General features: G+C 49.3%; 1 protein-coding gene and 1 non-coding gene across 2 annotated transcripts in view; one reads left to right on the top strand and one right to left on the bottom strand.

Annotated features, from left to right (window-relative positions):
• The window catches only part of LOC144149890 (inactive tyrosine-protein kinase 7-like), a 183,753-nt gene that overhangs the window by 119,604 nt on the left and 45,957 nt on the right, over window positions 1–18,192 (top strand). The gene's annotated exons all lie outside the window — the stretch shown is intronic.
• Window positions 114–239, bottom strand: LOC144150345 (U5 spliceosomal RNA). The gene has a single exon (XR_013318502.1). It is a non-coding gene; the product is annotated as a U5 spliceosomal RNA (small nuclear RNA).

Genomic DNA, 18,192 nt, shown 5'->3' with positions numbered 1-18,192 from the left:
AGCACCGGAACTAACAGATGGCTCCAGGATGCCTTTGCGCACCAGTTCCCCGAAACGCATCTGCATGGGCAGACTGCGGAAATTCTGTTCTGATTTTGGACTTCATTAGGAGGCCCCGGCCAAACGGCCAGGGCCATTCAAAAATTACGTAAAAGCCCATTGAGCAGCCCCTCCCCACGGTGATCTTTAGTAAAAGGCGAAAGATCAATTCGCACCACTCTGAGGAGAGGCTTGAGCGTGATATCTACAGCAGATGTCGACAGCGAGTCCCCTTAGAGGCAAGCAGGCCACATTCGCCGGTGGCCGGGTGCATGTTCAGCAAGTTAAGCGAGCGCTGGCGCGGCTAGAGACACATTCTACATTATTTTGCCGTTGCCGAACCTAGAAAGCACGTTATTATTATTGCACTCACTAGGTATACCTGCTCGGAAAGGTTTTTGTTTGACACTAGAGCTCCAAGCCGAAATGGTGGCATGCCTGCGTTGCCAGTTGCACGGTGTTGCTGTGTTGCTAGGGCGAACTAGATTGAGTGTTGCCGACGGAACGTGTACAGCGTGGCCCGGCAGTTGGCCAATGACTGGCTGCGTTCCATTTTCCAATTTAGAAGCTGTAAGGTTACAACGATGCAGACTACCTTCCTGTCCAAACTAAACGACGACAGCAGCGCCACTTTTAAATGCGGAGCATTTCTTAGGCTCGCGATGTCACTCGTCTATGTTGTCGGCGCCGTCCCCATGCTCCCTTCGCAGGTGCGCGTCTCTCCCCCGTACCCTCCTCGCTCTCAACAACAGCTGCGGCGGTGCGGCAGGAGCGCGTCTGCGCGCGCATGCGTCGTAACTGCCCCGTGCGCCTCGTCGCTCTCAACAGCAGCTGGGGCGGTGCGGGAGGTTAGCGGGCAGTAGTTAGCCTGTGCGCTCCGTCGCGCTCATCAGCAACTGCGGCAGGTGTACACGTGATAGCGGCGTGCTAGCTGCATGCCAGCTGCGTGATAACAGCGCGGGGGGGGGGGGGGGGGTGGAAAGGGCTCGCGCTTGTATACGGAAGTGTGCGCATGCGCGTCTCTCCCCCATGCACCTCTCCCGCGACAGCGCGCGCAGTGTATTGGCCGCGAGGCCCACCACTGGAGAGGCCGGCGCTGCGATCGTTTTGACGTCACTTGTAGGATGGATCACCGTTCCTATCTTGCTGCGTAGTTGGCTTGCAGCGCGGGACACTTCGCTTAGGGAGCGCGTTCTAAAAGTATTTTCGTGTTAATTTCCTTCATTTGAAGTTAATTCTCAGTGCGTCAAGCGCAGTTCGACCTCATGGGGACTTTATAACCGTATCAACTGTGGTAGATTATCCGCAAACACCATGAGCGTGGTGGTGTATTTACGCATGCGACCGAAGCGTAAGCAGCGGCTTGTTTCCCCGATCAACAATGTGGACTACGACGATCGCCGAGTGAAGTTTCTAGATTACCCTTGTTTGCAAGAAATTTATAAAGCAGGAAATCGTGAAGCGTTTACTGCTCGCAGAAGCCAACGCACCCGCCGTGCCTGCCCGCACAGCCGACGGTGCGGCTCGAACCGACGCAGGTCGCGGCAGCAACAACTTGTCGTCGCTTTTTAAAATCACACAAGTCGTGGAAAAGAAGTTCCAGATTGGTGAAAGTGGATGTTAGTGTGATGAAAAATTCTGATAGGTAGTGTCATCGCCTGTGGTTTTCAAAGCGATGCTCAAATATCTGCCGCTATTTACGCCGACCAGCCGCGGAGGTCGGTCCCGGCAGCGCCGGCACGTTCACGCACGGTGCGGCGAGCAAGGAGGTTAAAAAAAATTTTTTTTTAACCTTCTTGGCGGCGAGCGGCCGAAGGATGGCTATGCTTGCGCGCAAGAATCGACCGAGGCCGTGCGGGTATCTTGATCGTCGATCGCTTCAACGGAAATCACCGCGCTTACAGAGTTCCCAGCGCGGTGAAACGTTCTGTTAGAGACTGTCACTCGCAACTCTAACGGCGATGAAATATCTGCTGCGACGCCAAGCCTAAAGTTCCCAACATCCGATTACGTGCATCCGACGCCGGCTGCGAGCTGTTGGCGAAGGCCCTCCCGTCGCGCACGCGCGTGTTGCGTTTGGGTTTTTCTAACTTCTTGGGGGCCCCCAACGCTCGGTTCTCCTATTCTAAATATCCCCATTACCCGAAATCATTAACGACGTGTTTCGCCTCGTACGCAGCCTCGCCTTGTGTGAGAAGTCGTGGGTTTCGAAATTGATGCTTGAGAAATGCCGGCTTACTGTAAACATACAAAACACGCTGCAATTATAAATTACCACGCCGAGCACCTAAAGAAAACTAAATATAGCCTTGTCCGAACCCGCTCGAAGGCGGTAAAAACACGCGTTCATACCATTCATACATTGCGGACAAGTCGCGAAAAGTAAACATCAGCCGTGCAGAGTACAGACTACGGCAGTGATCGTTAATCAAATCCGGGCATGACTATGAAAACATCGTAGGGGAAATAGGCACTGATTAAGCCAAACTGCAGACCATAACAATACTTTTAAGCATGTGCGGCGAAGCAATCTGATCACCGTTCCCGCGTCATTCATTTACCAGGCAATACGAGCAGTTCGCGCGGTGAGATCATAAGTGGGCGACAGCGTACTTTTCTCGGCATCAATTGCATCGTCCTTGGCGTTAGCTGGCTTCGTATGTAAGAGCTGTGGGTCGCGATGGTGGCAACTACCTAAACGTGGCGGTGTCGCCGGGAACAAGCAAGTCGCTGATTGCTTGCCCGAATTATTTGGTTTACAGACAACTTTTTTGGTAATTTGCATCAAATCCACAAGGAGCGGGCGAGACGGTGGCCACAACAAAAAAACACGCGTCCGCATACGTACGGGAAATGTGTTGTAGCAGACGACAACACGATTCGGCGTCCTACAAGTGACGTCACTCGTAGGTGGCGCCACGGTATGTCCTCGGGGCCAATATAAGCGGCGGAGCGGCCGCTCGGAATTCAGTCACCTGCGCTCAAATATAATAATGATCACAATACCCTCACCTGTCCTTCCTGTGTCCCAAAATCAACAATCAGAATAATAAAGACGATACCCTCCTTACATCCAAACGTTAACCACAAACTACCCAATTACGCAACGTTCGCGCAATGCAATCACCCCTATGCGACGCATTTACTCGTGTTCCCCCCGTGGGAAGATGCGGGCGGGCGGGCTTTTTTCTGCTTAATAATACTTTAACTAGTTGTTTAATTTAAATATTTTAAAGAATTTATTATTTGTCATGGTGCCATTATTTGACATTTTAAAGTGCGTAGTTTATTACGATAATGTATTTGTTTGTTTATGCAAGTTAACTTGCCTGCTACGAGGGTTTTCTTTAGGCTGTGGCCACAGTGCCGTGCGAGGCTGCTACAAGCGCTCCTCCGCAAAAGCACGTCCATCGACGTAACCTCACCTAACGTAACGTAACCTAACCTAGCATAACGTGACGAAACGAAAGCAATAATTTAAAACAGACGAATAATTATACGAGCCATGAAAATTATGAGGTAACAAAATATGAAAATTAATACAGGAGGCAAGAGCCCGGCCCCAACCACTAGCCTTGGTACCAGCAAACTAACGCGGATCCACAGGCGCTCTCTGTCTCCTCGCCGCCTCACAGTATTAAATGTTCGAATGTCATCGGACGGCACCCTAAACACTGCATTTTCTTTGCAGCGGTAGCGGCTGTAGCGTTCCAGTTCTCATTGCTTTAGACGTCTAATCATACTGCTTCGTAAGGCGATGAAAGCTGTATACCATGCCGTTTGTTTACGCGTATACATTGTTTGCCATCGGAAGTTGAAAAATTCTGGGTCTTCTCGGACGCATTCGTGCCAGACTCACCGAGGATGAAATTAATAATAATAATAATAATAATAATAATAATCGGGCGAGAGTACGCTGAAAAAAGAACCTTTTGCACAGTCGGGGTGTGGCGATTTCCTTATTCGGAGAACACCTTGGCAACGGGGCACGTGTAAAAATGACCTATGCCCCGTGGCAAAATGGCGCCATAATAATAAAAAAAGGCTTCATTTCTCTAACACTTTCTGCAATGCAGGGGGTACTGGCCTTTCCTTGAGTACCCCTTCGGCCGTGTATGTACACACGAAACAAGTAGCATATCAACGTCTATCCCATTTCGCCATTATGCGATCGACAACCTTACTAGCGTAATCGCCAATCTTGTTATACTCTGCGCATCCGGACACAGCCGGCGGGTAGACGTAATCGGGCTGAAAGTACCTCTTCCAGTCTTCATCACAAGTCGCAGACACAACCCTGGACATCGTCGGTTCATTCCGTTCCGCTATGGGTTCCGTTGCTTCTCCGGATCTCTCCCTTTGCCGAACCGTCGTGTATCTATTACCACGAACTGCCTCGGCTGCGCGCTTCTTTCACCGGATATTGATGACCCTTCTATCTAATCCGTATACGTCTTCCTTTTTTCCCGCGAATCGCCTGTCTCGAGAATCGAGCCGAGCGAGGGGACTTTTTCTTCATCGATGTGCACCTTCGATAAGTCTGCGACATTCGCTGTACACTGTCCACGTACTCTGGGAGGTAAGGCCAAGTCATTGAACGCCGTTTTGTGCTCACGGTGGCGTAACGGTCTTGGCGCTGCTTTTCGGACTGGACGAAGACCCACCGGAGTGGTCGGCTTAGAAGAAGCTTGCTTGTAGATGACCGTCTTGTTACATGTTACCCTCTTGCGCAGCTGACGTCTCGGTTTTATAACCGCAAAGCAGTGATTATATACTGAAAAACGCCGTATAATAAGGATTGTGGGCTACTTTCGCACGATATTTTGAGGTCAGCATTGTGAAATCACGTCTCACTTTTTCGCAAAAAGAAAAAAAAAGAACACGTATTCTTATCGTTTTCAGGACGGAAAACGGTCGTGCAAAATTTGATAACGTGCGCCTGTGTCTTGGAGTCGTTACGTCCCAGACCCGTTTGTTACGTACATATAACAAAATATATACGTCCCAACGACGCTTATACGAATAAATACAATCATTGGAAAGCCGTCCCTGCACAATTACTGATCTAGCCTCGCAACGCGCGCCCTAATCATGCTTTATCGGCTCCCGTTTTCTGCTGCTGCCGTTGAATCACCAGGATAAACAACTTGCCGGGCCAACGCGCGAGGCCTCCCTTGCGAAAAAAAAAAAAAACAAAAAACAAACAAACAATAGCAAGGCTTAACTCGCACATTTAGCGCGGGAGAAAACAAACGGCTTCGCGCCTTCCTGCCGTTTTCCGTACTCTACACAAAAGGGAGTTGAAGCGGCGGTTAATCTCGTTGATGCGTAGCGTGTGCTTCGGTCGTCGTTTCCGTCGTCTGCTTCCCATGGCTGTGCTGCAGACGAGAAGAAAATAAAACTCGGCTGTTTTTCTGATCGTCTGCTGCTCTCGCCGCCGCCATTCGTCGGCGTGTTTAGCGTATTCTGCTTAGCGCGGTCGCGACTCGGATGCACTTAAGACGCGAAGTGCTTCATGGCTTTGTGGTGGGATCTAGATTTTATTCGCGTCTGCGTTGCGTTATATCCACATTGAGTCTTTTTTGTTGTTGTTGTTTTCCTTCTCTCCTTTCTTGCTTTACCGTTTGAAGCCCTCGTTTTTCCGAGCGCGGGTCAGGGAATTCCTTCTCACTTAGCGAGAGTGGACCGTTTGTCAGCCCGCACTTCTTCTGCTTGTGGTCGTTAGTAACCGTTAGAGAAGTGAGTGGGGCGTAAGTTACGACGGTCGTTAGGGTTAGCGGTGCGAGCATTTGCCCGGCTTGGTGTGACGGTTACCGGGAAATTGCGGGCTCGCAACGTCGAATTGTTGACCGTTAGACAGCGCTAGTAGATTTTAGTGTAGCATTTTTCCTCTCAGCTACGTGGACGGCATCTTTTAAAATTTTTGCCTTAGGTGGATTTTAAAGGGGCAGTTATCCCGTGCTTTTCATCAACAGTGGCATTAAAGAGTGCTTTCAATGACGAGTTTGGGGTGGTGTAGGTTGAAGGAAGCCCTTTGAAGGGCTGAAATTAAATGAACGTTTTGATTCTCACGTTATAAAAACAAGAAATTCAAGAAAAATAAAGTTTGGAAATGAGCGGAACAAAAATGTCCCCGTAAAGACACCCGTAAAAGCTACAAAACAAAAATATTTATTTGCATATTTTAGTGTTTAAAAGCAGGGGGAAACGTTCATCGCAAGCGGAAGCCAGGAAATACCGCGAAAAGCGCGCTTAATGCCGTCCTCACACGTCATTGGCGCGTTAGAACCTCAAATCACCCCCGTTAGTCCTTTTTTTTTTTTTAATTTTCATCTCCACTACAGCCATTACCATGGGCGACAAATTACTTTGTAATTGTAAAACAAAAAGTGAAAAAAAAAAGCTGATTGCATTTTGCAAACCATGCGTCTCGCGCTGTAATTGGATGACGGTTAAAACTTCTACTCGTTTCATTGAAATTGTCATTTCGGACTAAACTTAGGCCGTTCGCGATGTGACTATCACATCCTTTCGCTGGAACGGGGGAAGACGACGAAATTGCGCAATTTGGTCTTTCTTTTCGTGCTTTTTTGGGGACTGGAGCGCCTTCGTGCGTGCTTGTCGCTAAACACCCTTTCGTGCGTCACCTGTCCCTCACGGAAAGAGCCGGAATTCGAAGTGCTGAACCGAAAAACTAGAACGGGCGGGGACGGTGGTTCGAAAAGCTCGCGCGGTTGGTCTCCAGTTACACAATATTCAGCCAAACTTAGGTCCGGAAAAAAAATCAAAATATAGAGGGCGAAAGAGAGAAAGAAAAAAACAGTAAATGTGATAAATATGGGCAGAGAACACACGTCCGCATTGTAACGTAGATTCTTTCAAGTATTTCCAGTTTTTTTTTTAATCTCTTTTGCTATTGTTATAATTCTGAAGCTCTTTTTGTTGAGTTTTACGAGCAAATTCATGGTTCTTCTATACCCTCGCCCCCAGCACTTTTGCTGCGGGACTTGACTCGATGGAAAGTTGCGTGCAGATTCAGCTTGTGGCGTTCACGACTTTCATTTTCACTCGGGCGACGGTTTTTTTTTTTTTTTCTCCTTTCTTTTATTCTTTTTTCTCTTGTTCCGCCCACCCGCCCTCCACACTTCGTCGTTTACGCGCGAACAGCGCTCGTGCCCCGAAACTTCACTTGCGTGCCGCGAAGCGTGATTTTCCCCGCCTCTCCCCGTGGTGTTCTCGGAGCCGTAATATTCAAATGGGCCGACGACCACGGGACGGTGACGCCGTGGGGTGGTAGCGCCCCTGTACGTCGACTACACCGAAGCTATATAAAAGGGTAGCTACCGCTGCGGGCAAGCGACCGCGCGATTACATGTCAGGGAGCGGTAACACGGGGTTCGAGCCGTTTCTCCTTAAGAAACGACGCCTGCTGCAAGGTATGGGTCTGGCGGCAGTCTGAATCGATGAGGGACATTTGATTTCTCCCTTTGAAGGTTTCCTCTTTTCTTTTTTTCTTTTTTGTCTTGCGGGTATATGTTCTCGGAACTTCTAACCAGAAGTGCTTGGATGGAAGAGCGCGCGGAGTCTGTAGTAGTGGCTTCAAGTAAGGGGAATATGTTGATAGGAAAGATGAAGGGGACAGATCTGGTAGGCGCGGTGCTTCACGGAATTCCTAAAAAAAAACGGGGGGGGGGGGGGGAAGAAAACGATTGAGCAAAACGAAATAATGTTCTCTTTGTAAATAATGGTGGTTTTGAGAGAGAGAGAGAGAGAGAGAGAGAGAGAGAGAGAGAGAGAGAGAGAGAGAGAGAGAGAGAGAGAGAGAGAGAGAGAGAGAGAGAGATCTTTAAGGAAGTCTGGCGATGTTAGCCGGGCTAAAATGCCTAACTTGCTACGCTAGTTGATGACGTGATGAAGATGATGGCGATGCTGTTCAAGAACCAGAAACGGCGAGTTGTTTCACAGAGACTGGTGTAGACCTGTGTGTTGCAGGTACTCCATCAGAGCTTTTGTAGCCCGTGAAGCACGTTTGGGGACAAGCCCAAGGTCCAAAAACGTCTTTTAGCTGAATATCCACGGAAAGCGGCAGTCCCGAAGACACTGCGAGGGACACTCTTTGGGCGCTGAATCGAGCACATATTCACAGAGCAGGTGCTGGAGGGTGCTTTGATGTCTCTTACGTCGCTTTACGGGTGAGGAACGTCAGCTTAACGAGTCTAAATTAACGTTTTGCATCGCACCGGAAATGTCCGGGTATCTGGGAACGGAACACCGTGTCGCATTGGCGTTGTCTTCTCGCTACGGTTCCAATATATATGCGTCGTGCGACAACAGTCGCTTCATGTTGAGGGTCCGCGGTGCAACCTGAACCTCTTGGTTCTCTTGTCTTCCAGTTTTCTCAGCAGCCAGTGATCGACCGATTTCGCTTTCTCAATGCGGCGGTCAATCTCCTTCCCCTTATCCCGAATTCTCCCCAGGTCTTTCTCTACACCAGATGCGCGTCTCCTCCTTGAACGCCCCCGGGGGTTTCCTTGTGTTCCCCCGTTAGATGTTTTTGTGTGAATTTCGCGTTCCTTTCGAACGGAATTCTGAACCCTGCCTTTTTTCGTTGGCTCACTTGAACAACAAAAAGGAAAACCGCACACCCGTATATTCTTGCCGTCTCGCGTCAGCGAATCCCTGATTTCCCTTGGAAATGTGTCTGCGCGGCCCAGACGTGCGGGCCACCTTCCCTGGTATTCCTCCTGCCTTTTCCGCGAAGCCAAGCAGATTCGCCAGTGTTCGACGGGGCGTGACCGGGTTCCCCGCTGTGTTTTGGGGGGCGGTTCGTTCGCAGTGCGCCGCGGGTACATTCCAGCCCCGAGTTTTGGGAACGCTTGCAGTACGTAACCCCAAAGCTGTTTCTGGTGTCACGCTATGCGTATGCACCTATTGTAAAATTTGTCTTTTTTCTTATCTACAGGTCGTTTCGGCCTCGTATATTTCCTGAGTTCCCTGGAATGTGGAGCGTGAGCCATAGCTTTTTTTTTTTTTTTGGCGTACACGTCGACTTTACATTTTGGAAACTAAAAACGAGAGCGTTCGGTGAGATGGAAAAGCCTCAAGTGCATGCGTGATGGTCTGGGAGAGATTTCCCAACTTTACTGAAGCTTTGCTGTGACTGAGAGAGAGGGAGAGAGAAACAGATAGAGAGAGAGCAGGGTAGGGTATCGTACGGAGGCAATGTTCTTGCACGTGTTACTACACCTAAACCTGGATGTAACGAACTTCTATGTAACGAATTCCTGGATTTAACGAAGTTTTTCAATTCCCCGTTACCACACTTATGGAAGCCCATGTGTTTGCGACATTCATGTAACGAAGGCGTCGCGACTGTTAACGTGGATGTAACGAAGTCGGCGAACTGATCAGCCATTGTTTTTTGCACTTTTACTCAAAAATTGGCAGGAGAAGTGAACTAATTTAGCGAATACTAGCACCACCGTAAGGAGCCAGCAACAATGAAAACGTCTGGAATCACCTAAACAGAAAATTCGTCACGATGACGATGATGATGATGATGATCATGAACGGAGGGGCTACCACCATCCCGTGGCTAATGTAGCGTGACACCACACCAGCTAGCACGAGTAACTACCCTTCACGTTTTTTTTTTGTTTTTTTTCGCACTACCGTGCGTTTCTACGTGTGAGTGCGGTTTCGGTTCCAGACTTGTTTCGAGGTGCTAGGCCGTCCTGTCGGCGTGTAGTGGCGCGTCTCCACTTCTGTCTGGCTCAAGTTTCGTTTACAATGCAACCCCTCCGACTTTCCCGGGCTGAATACTCAAGTTTGCAACTTGCTACACTCCGCGGCGTTCTCCGAAGTCGGTCGTGCAGACGGGAGTGACGCTCGCCGCGATAAGGTTCCACGGCGTGAATGTGTGCCGCACACAGAAAGCGGCGTTCATCAGCCGCCAGAAGCGGCGTCTCGCGGTGGATGGCTGCTCGATGGTCCGCTACCACCAAGCCAGACGCCCACACATTGAAAGCGTCGCTCCCGGCTGGCGGGGCTCGTTCGCTCGCTTTGTCGGTCGGTTGCCGGGTCGGCCGGAGACTGTGGGCGCAGTAGTGTGGATGATGTAGTGCTGCTGGCCGTCCCCGCAATTCTTTCGGAGGCCCGGTTCCGAGAACTGAGCGCGCGCGCCCCTCCGCCAGCCGCATCAGATATGCGCATGCTGTTCCCCGAGAACGCCTCGTTCGCCCCGCTCTCTCGGATTCTATTGAAACACACTGCTTGGCGCTGAACCCGGCGATAATGTGTTCTGTATACAAGGGGGAGGTTTGGTTGCAGTGTCAGGCAGCCGTCGCGTTGGGAGGTTCGGCTTCTTGGCACGGGGCCGAGGGTTGAACATGGAGCGTTTGTGTGCGTCCACACGAAAGCGGGCAAGTACGTCTTGAAAAAAAAAAAAAAAAAACATCTGACTCGCATGCAGGTGTGTTATTAATGTCAGCTGTAGATGGTCGACGTATTTCTTTGCCGAAAGCTTGCTTTTCATTTGGTAAAAGACATTTTAATACGCCTTCAAGGTGAACATGCGATAAGGTGTCTGTGCGGAGGTGAGCCTCTGGAACGAATGCTTTATACCGGAGTTTGTACAATCTTATTTTCTTCTGTTTGTTTATATTACGGCTTGAAAGCCGGTCACAGACAGTCCACTGCACATAACAGAAAGTGGAGAATGGCTGTTTGTGCCCGTTGAGATGAACATGTGCTTGTCCAGCCGCCGTGGTTGAATCGGCCACTTAGCGTCTCTCAGCGCTTGAACTGGAAGTTCTGTCATGTCAATGTCCAGTCACGGCCGGTGGATAAATTTGAAAGCAGCGCTGCACGCGCTCTCATCCAGCGGCCGTGGCATTGGAAACACGCTGGAAACACAGACAAGGGTCCCCTTCTATAGGCTCTCTTTAACCTTACATGCTTCTCGTAAGGCACTGCCTGCCATGGATTACCAGAAAAAACGTTAGGCGTTTGATAACGCTACTGTCAACCAGAGGCTGAACAAAATATGTCTTTCAAAATCTGGTAGCCCTGATGAAGGGTCAGCTCGAAGCAAGTGTCGTATTTACTCGATTCTAAGCACCCCTTTTTTTCCAAGACCGCAATGCCCAAAGTGAGGGGGGTGCTATATTCTAAAAATCTAAAATGACCCCCTCCCCCCGCACATACACACACACACACTTTTCGCAGCAGGAGCTAAATGAGACAGGCGTAAGGAATAATGTTTTTTTTACAGTAGTATCCACAGAGATTGAACTCGCCGCTTACAACTGATACTCAGTCACTCTCAATACCACTCGAGTGTGTAGCACGGCTTGAGCCGCTGCTTTCAGTATCCCACAGCATGTTGCCTTTTGTTCCGTCACACATTTTTTTTTTAATGACTCAAGTGCCACGAAAGGCTCAAGAACAAAACGAGAAACCGCGGTTGGCTGTGTGGGCCGTATTAAATGTATACCCTAGACAAGGTGAAGTTTCTACCAGTAAAGGAGTGGCTTAGATTCCCAGGCAAACATTTTTTTCCATTTTTTCCTCTGAAAGCAGGGGGGGGGGGCTGGTGCTTCTGCTTAGAAGTGCGAAAATACGTAGTTAGGACGATCCGGGGCTACGCTAGACAAGTCCTGCGCATTCCTAAGGGCCAGCGTAAGCCCTCAGATAAATTAATTCTCGCAGTGCCCTTGGGAAGTCCGACCATGAAAGTATTATGTGCTCTCACTTTGGGCACACCCATGGGAGAGAGTGGTTGTTCGAGGCGAGAGAGCCGCATGGAGTAACGGCGTCCACCGAAAGGGTTGTCGCAGTGGCACGTGCCCTTCGGTGCTCGCCGCACATTTCTTGGCGTCCTCATCGGGCCCGTATACTTGTGTGGCTTTGCATGGTGCTGTCAGGGCCGGATGGAAATGAAAAGCGATGACTGTTAGTACGCCACCCATATGCGCAATAATCTGCAAATAGTCTGTGGCTGTGTCGGTGGGTACGCCATCCCAAACCTCCACTCTCCGCTGCTACTGTCGAATTAAAGAAACAGTAGGAAAAATTTGGCCCATCTCCCCGCGAGGGGGACTCGAGTAAATGCGTCGCATAGGGGGTGGTTGTATTGCGTTAACGTTTAGTGTTTGGGGAGGTGGTGGCAGTGAATGCGTTGTATCAGCCGCTTCTTGACGTAGTTTGAATGAGTCAAGGATATAAGGCGCGTTCGTAGCCTTTGATTCTGTGTCGGTTTTGTGCCGCAGTGGGTAGAGCATTATGTACATTGCGGTCCGCCCACAGGTAGTGAATGCGTTGTATCAGCAGCTTCTTGGCGTAGTTTGAATGAGTCAAGGATATAAGGCGAGTTCGTAGCCTCCCATTCTGTGTCGGCTTTGTGGCGCAGTGGGTAGAGCACCATGTACATTGCGTTCCGACCGCAGGGTCGAGGGATCGAAACCAGGTGCCGGATAGTTTTTTTTTTATATAGTGTAGGAGGGGGGGGGGGATGCGGACAACGACGGTGCGGACTACGACTACGGACGTCAACGCGGGGTGACATCGTGAGTTACTGAAATGCTCTGCATTTAAAACGTACATTCGTGCTTCCATAAAGTCCCCGCCCTAAAATCTCGACCCTACCAACTTCGATGCCCGTCGGCTGAAGTTGAGCTCAAGGCATCTTGAAGTGTGGACGCCTCCTTGAAACTTTAGTACAAGCTCACCTCTTGATTTTAATAAACGTTTATTCTCTCTTTCTCTCACTTGGCACTTGTCCGTGCCACATCTCCGTCCGTACGTCGTTCTTTTTGTCAGCGGTCAGCGTTCACAGGCAATGCTGCCCGAGGACACTTGGCCCCCCAGGACCGGCAGTCTGTGAAACTAGGGCCCGTGCACTCGAAATTCCACCCCACAGAAAACGCGTGCTTGATGCTTTGCTATGGCCTTCACAAAAGAAGCAGGCATTAAGAACTGCATTCGGTTGGTTGCGTTTCTCACGCGAGTTTCTCCCACCCATTCCTTCCCATCCCAGTTTTGACCGATGCCTCGGCCCCTGGCAGGAAGGCTTACCTACCGCCTTTTTTTTCTTTTTCTCAATAAATATACCTGCCAACCAAGGGACCCTGAAAATCGGGAGACTCGGCGCGTGGGTAGGGGAGGGAGATTTTTTTTTTTTTCAGCATACTTAACCTGTCTAGCCTACGAGATCAGCCTTTATTTTAAGGCCACAATCTGATAACCAAGCGAATTCAAAATGACATTGATGTTGACGAAGAAATTATCCTCCTTCCCCTGCTTCTCAGCGTTGCGAACAAAGTTTTTGTGCTTCGTTGCCAGATGCAGTTTTACATCGCTTTCCGCGCCATGCGCCGTGCTCAAAATTCGAAGTGCTCGACTTTCCGGGCCAACTCAAAACACAATCATTTTGTAGTTAGTGTCAGACCTTCAGAAAAACGACAAATACTTCTTTTCCGGCTTTCACAACGCCTTGTAGTCAATGAAGATATAAAAGAAGACGTACACGCTAACTCAAATGGCTTCGATACTTCATACTGCAAATTTAATATTTGCACTATGAAGTCATCATCATCATCACCACCAGCCTATCTACGCACACTGCAGGGCAAAGGCCTCTCCCATTAATCTGCAATTACCCCGGTCCTGCGCTAACTGCGACCAATTTATCGCCGCAAACTTCATCTCATCTTCCCATCTAACTTTCTGCCGCCCCCTGCCACGCTTGCCTTCTCTAGGGATCCACTCCGTTACCCTTAACGACCAACGGTTATCTTGCCTTCGCATTACATGCCCTGCCCACGTCCATTTCTTCTTCTTAATGTCTACTAATACGTCCTTCACACGCGTTTGTTCCCTGACCCACTCTTCTAGTCCCTTGACGTTATACCTATCATCTTCCGCTCTATTGCCCTCTGAGTCGTCCTCAATTTAAGTTGAACCCTCTTAGTGAGCCTCCATGTTTCTGCCCCGTAGGTGAGTACCGGTAAGATGCAGCTGTCATACACTTTCTTCTTCAGCGACAATGGTAGGCTGCTATTCATTGTCTGAAGTATTTGCACTTTAATATTTGCACTTCAATTAGTGCATAGCGATTGTCCTTGAGTCATTCGTGTTCTGTCAAAATTTTTGCGCTTTAAATTTGCACTATGGAGTACCAACTAGCTCGAACCCTCACGAACGTTGTTCGATACTTCCCCTGACTTCGTCTAGCTACCTAACTCATGATGGCAGTTACGATGCAGGGGTGTTGCTTGACGTGTTTTATCTTTTCGCGGTGTGGCTGGGGTACATTTTAGGGACATTTATGATCGCACCCGTCAAATCGGGAGGATAGGTAAAAAAAAATGGGAGTCTCCGAGACAAATTAGGAGAGTTGAAGGAATGAATAAACGACTGCAGTTCATTCTAAATCATATTTGTTCGCACGGTAAACATTTGTCCAGTGGATTACTAACTAGCCGAACCATGCCTTCAGGAGAATCCCTTGCTTCGCCATGCCGCAGTACCCTACCTCAGCTCCCACTCGCCTCGCGTATATAGATTTCGCGGTCACTTCAAGGCGGCTGTCTCGGGAGCTCGAAGCCTCAGAGAAGTTGCGACGTCTGAACCCAGCTAGACGGCGACGACAGCGAGACGCGTCTATTCAAAGGCTTCGTTCGCGTGGCGCCATCTGCGTGTGACGGTGTGCAATGGGACGGGCTCTAATAAGCTACCAGGCGCCTGGGCGCACCCAGCAAGCGAGCTCGGGGCCCGCTTTGTATTCGGCGGCGGCTGTTGGGGCCATTAATTTCCCTGAGCCCGAGCTGTAGGCTCTGCTGGGCCGGGCTCTCTGTCTGATTAACCGCGCTGTCGGGCCACTTGCCAAGGGGGATTCCCCCACCCCTCCCCTTCCCGCCCCACATCCCCACGTAACACGTTCCCTTTTATATTTAATTTCTACATCCCTGCGTGCCTGGCATCGGTGTTGCCCAAATGCTCGTCTGCTTCACTGTGCCTTGCTTTGCTCTGTATTTTTCCTTAAAAAAAAAAAAGAAATGGAAAGCAGCGGCTGAACTCTGGTTCTTTTGAATGGTTTCATTGGTTTCAATATGGACCATTTTTCGGGGTTTTCCTTTTTGCTTTCTTTGCATGAATGTTTTGTTATTTGTACAGCTAGCGGCGGGCATTGAAAAATATTGCCGGTGCCCTTTTCACAATATTATTCTTCCTATTTATTTGCTTGCCGAGCTTTGTTCGCATGCCGTTTGAATGAATGAATGAATTTATTGTCATAAAGCGGAAAGGAAGGACCACCAACAGGCGTAGTTTGTCTCACCTCAGGGTGGACACCGGAACGCCTACTACTGCTGTGGGGGTGGGGGGAATGGGGTACCTAGGTGTACAGGAAAGGGAGGAGAGAGAGAAGGGGATCCGTTTGTCTGTGCTTAGTTATTACGTATCTCGGAGCGCTTCATTTTCCCAGCGCCGGCGTGACACAGTTACCGCACAGCTACCGCACAGGGCGCTTGTCCCGTCGTTCTTCATTTGTGTCGTTGTCCGAGTCGCGCTCTATTTTTCAATTATAATGCACTAACTTGCCCAACAGCTGTGTTTAATTACAGTTACCGCAGTCTCGTCGGACGCACCGAGCCGTGTAAGTTTCCGCAGGCTCACGTTTAAACATGAACGGGAGCTTATTTTCAGCAAATGCTGCGGGACCCCAGTGGATGTAATTGTTTCCAGGCGTTTCCCGTTTACGACGTCGCAGGGATGTTGAACGTGTGACCCGCCGCGGTGGCTCAGAATGGAACGAACTACCACATCACACTTTTGAATCTGGAAACGTGTTACGGTGTATTGAAAGTTTTTGTGAAGTGTGACTTAGATCTTGTACCATAATACGTTGCATATGTGCCTGTTAGTTTGTGCCTCCTCTGTATTGTTTTCTTTTTGGTCATGTTTCTTGTATTGTACCACCCCCACTCCTGCCGGGGACATTCTTGGCCTGCAGTATTTATAAATAAATAAATAAATAAATAAGGCGCTGTGCTGCTGAGCACGAGGATGCGGGTTCCATTCCCAGCCGCGGCGGCCGCTTTTCTCATGGAGGCGAACAGCAAAAACGCCCGTGTGTACGAGTTTTAGGCGCACGTTAAAGATCCCCTGCAGGTGGTCAAAATTAACCCGGGGGAGCCCTCCACTACGGCGGGCCTCATCGCCTGCGTTGCGTCGGCGCGTTAAACCCTGCAATCAATCAGATCAATCACCGTGTTCGATGGCAATTTCTTCCTGTAGCGTTGGCGTGGCTTCTTCCGCATTGTTGGTATGCTCATTACCTCATTCGCTGTATACCGTCTTTGCAAATCCGCCGCTGTGTTTGTGCAGAACGATCACTGGCTTCAAACGCGGTCGCGGGTGATTAACACACGAACGTCTATTTGTACGGCGCTGTGTGAGGGTTCACGTGCTAAATTGCACCCTCGCAGCCCGCGGGCGTTGCTTCCACGTTTTAGGCGCCAAATTTTGAAAATCTATTTTCGCTATTCGAACGGGCATTGAGGCGGAAGCAACCTGTCAAAACAATCAGGGTTATTATTTCCCTCCGTAATTAACGAGGGTAACCTGGCCGCATAATTAATTTTGCCCTCTCCATTTTTTTAGTCTGGCCGTTTCTTTTAATTAAGTCCGGCTTTTGCGGGCTAAGCTGCTTCCTTTTCTTGATTATTGTGTCACCCGATGTAGCGCTGTCTGTTCTTTCTTTTTTCCCCTTTTTCCGGGTTTTCGTCTATAACAACCGCAGGGAAATTGCCTACGGGAAACAGCTCATCAGTGCTTGCTTAGACGAGCTGTTGCGTTGCGTGCAGTGAATATTATTTAGCCCTCCGTACACGTACCAGGCCAATGCAATTACAACGGCCGCTGCCTTTTTTTCCTGTCTTATCATATGTTGTCGAACGAAAATTTAAAGAAAAAACGCACGATGAACCCAGTTTGTCGCATGGCGTCCTTCCCATTCGTTAGGCTAGCTAATTATGCCTGGCTGGTGTTTCGTGTAGGTTTCCTGTTTTCCAGAAAGGGGTAACTTTGCCTCCATGTTTCATCCACTTTGTATTGGTGGATTCCGCGTCTTATTTTTCTTGTTATTTTAGTTTCTTATTGTTTTTGTTGTTGTTGCATTCTAGACGAATTTTTGCATAAGTATTGGCTGAAGCAATGCATTCTGCCTGTGGTGGGCGTCCTAGGTATTTCATCTATCCTGTCAATTTAGGAAGCTCGCGCAGGCGATCCCGCGTTAGCAGACGATAGTTTTGGTCCGTTATCTGAGATGACGGTGACCTTCATTAGCTTAGGGCAGCAGATTTTGTTATGGCGACTTTTCGTTTTAAATCTAACTTCGGCCTCGTTATGCGATCAGCCTTATTATCGACTTCAAAGCCTTATTATCGACTTATTATCGACTTCAGACGGGTGGAGTGCTTTGTGGGCGGGGCGTTCGCGCCTGTGTTCACCGATATTGAATTGACTTACGCATGACGTCACCACCGCCTTTTCTGGCGCATTGCTCTCAGTTTTCTTCGCGATGTTCGAGATATCCTCCATCGTACATTCGTGCACCAACATGGCAGCTACAGCGACGTGCCTTCAAGCAGTGTAATACCTTGTAACGACAGATTTCCGGGAAGGGATGGCAAAAATGTCCGAGCGTACGATGCGATGTCGGTATTCGATGCCGAGTTTCCCTGAACATTGAATAGATGCTGCAAAAGGTAAGTTCGGCCATCCAACTGTCTGCCTCTGTATAAAAGTATACAAACACACTTTCGGGACGGCGTCGTGCCAGATGCCGTTTGGCGACATCGGAAGACTTTGGAAAGCCCGTTCGTGCCATTCATCATACTGGTTACGGCTGTTCAGTCACGACCAAATAAAACGGGAGCATGACAACGCGAACCATAACACGTAAACTTGATTGCTGTAATTAGCGGATGTCAATATTGGCGCTTTTTGACTATTTATGTTACTGCTGATACGAAACTTTATTATCGCACCTACGCGATAATTACTCTTACTTGGCGAGAACTGCCGCAGTGACTGTGTCTTCATGTCTGTGAACGCAGCCGTCTACCGGTCTTTGCCTTTCGTAAACGGTTT

The sequence above is a fragment of the Haemaphysalis longicornis genome, unplaced genomic scaffold, assembly GCF_048455015.1.
Source record: "Haemaphysalis longicornis isolate Haplotype H1 unplaced genomic scaffold, Haemaphysalis longicornis Haplotype H1 scaffold_8, whole genome shotgun sequence".
Classification (NCBI taxonomy): domain Eukaryota; kingdom Metazoa; phylum Arthropoda; class Arachnida; order Ixodida; family Ixodidae; genus Haemaphysalis; species Haemaphysalis longicornis.
Note: the sequence above shows the minus strand (reverse complement) of the source record. Positions and strands in the feature narration are given on the sequence as shown.